The 1888-nt window shown below is 48.8% G+C and overlaps 1 pseudogene; it reads right to left on the bottom strand.

Moving 5' to 3' along the window:
• Positions 1 to 564: 564 nt before the first annotated feature.
• Positions 565 to 1623, bottom strand: LOC143436674 (glyceraldehyde-3-phosphate dehydrogenase pseudogene; annotated as a pseudogene).
• Positions 1624 to 1888: the final 265 nt, after the last annotated feature.

Below are 1888 nucleotides of genomic sequence, written 5' to 3'. Positions count from 1 at the left end.
TTTTTTTTTCATTAAGACTTTTGGGCTGGTGGGATGGCTCTGTAGACAAAAGGCACTTGCTTCCAAGCTTGATGCCCTGAGTTTAATCTTCAGAACCCACACTTAGAGAAAGAAAACCAACTCCTGCAGGTTGTCCTTAGACATCCATATAAAAGAGAATTGTGGGATAGGTCTATATATACACACACTAAAGTAAAATAATATAATCTTTTTAAAAAATAGACTTGACCCATGATTCTTTTCACCTTGATTGGCAGCTATGAGACTTAACTGCTATGGTGGATAGTTTTGATGGCATCGAGTTGCCAGGTTAATGGCTTCTCACAGCATCCATTTTTGGGTACTGCCATGAAGGACAGTGTGACTGTTCACCTCCTTGAATTCCTTTTTTTTTTTTTTTTTTTTTTTTTGTGGGTGCAGAGAATGTTTATTGATGGTATTTCAGAGAGTAGGGAGGGCTCCCTAGGCCCCTCCTGTTGTTGTGGGGTCTGGGAAGGGAATTGTGAGGAGATGCTCAGTGTGGGGGACAGGGACTCCTCAGCAACCAAGGGCCTCTCTCTTGCTCTCAGTGTCCTTACTGGGATGGGTGGTCCAGGGTTTCTTACTCCTTGGAGGCCATGTAGGCCATGAGGTCCACGACCCTGTTGCTGTAGCCATAGTCACTGTCATACAAGGAAATGATCTTTACAAAGTTGTCATTGAGAGCAACACCAGCCCCAGCATCAAAGGTGGAAGAGTGGGAGTTGCTGTTGAAGTCACAGGAGACAACCTGGTCCTCAGTGTAGCCCAGGATGCCCTTCAGTGGGCCCTCAGATGCCTGCTTCACCACCTTCTTGATATCATCATACTTGGCAGGTTTCTCCAGGCGGCATGTCAGATCCACAACGGACACATTGGGGGTAGGAACACGGAAGGCCATGCCAGTGAGCTTCCCGTTCAGCTCTGGGATGATCTTACCCACACCCTTGGCAGCACCAGTGGATGCAGGGATGATGTTCTGGGCAGCCCCACGGCCATCACGCCACAGCTTTCCAGAGGGGCCATCCACAGTCTTCTGAGTGGCAGTGATGGCATGGACTGTGGTCATGAGCCCTTCCACGATGCCAAATTTGTCATGGATGACCTTGGCCAGGGGGGCTAAGCAGTTGGTGGTGCAGGATGCATTGCTGACAATCTTGAGTGACTTGTCGTATTTCACACCCATCACGAACATGGAGCAATCAGCAGAAGGGGTGGAGATAATGACCCTTTTGGCCCCACCCTTCAAGTGGGCCCCGGCCTTCTCCATAGTGGTGAAGACGCCAGTGGACTCTACGACGTACTCAGCACCAGCATGACCCCATTTGATGTTAGCGGGATCTCGATCCTGGAAGATGGTGATGGGCTTCCCGTTGATGACAAGCTTCCCATTCTCAGCCTTGACTGTGCCTTTGAACTTGCCATGGGTGGAGTCATACTGGAACATGTAGACCATGTAGTTGAGGTCAATGAAGGGATCGTTGATGGCAACAATCTCCACTTTGCCAGATGCAGAGCAGAAGGCAGCCCTGGTAACCAGGTGCCCAATACGGCCAAATCCGTTCACACCGACCTTCATCATTTTGTCTACGGGACGAGGCTGGGCACTGCACAAGAAGTTGCAGTGATCTCCGGAACAGGGAGGAGGAGCAGAGAGCACCTCCTTGAATTCTTGAGCAGCAGAATAGACAACAGGAAAAAAAAAAAAAAAAGTCTTTCACTGTTTTACATAGCCTCAGGACTTTCCCAAGCACAGAGCAGTTTTTCAAATGCATGCTCTCTATTGGCTGAAAATCTGGTGGCACTGCTCCTGTCCTGTAGTCAAACATGTGTACTGTGTTAGAGTGGCAGGTTATATTTGTTCCCTCTG

Source organism: Arvicanthis niloticus, chromosome 23 (assembly GCF_011762505.2).
Source record: "Arvicanthis niloticus isolate mArvNil1 chromosome 23, mArvNil1.pat.X, whole genome shotgun sequence".
NCBI classification, from domain to species: domain Eukaryota; kingdom Metazoa; phylum Chordata; class Mammalia; order Rodentia; family Muridae; genus Arvicanthis; species Arvicanthis niloticus.
The sequence above is the reverse complement of the archived record's forward strand: the minus strand, read 5'-3'. Positions and strand labels throughout refer to the sequence as shown.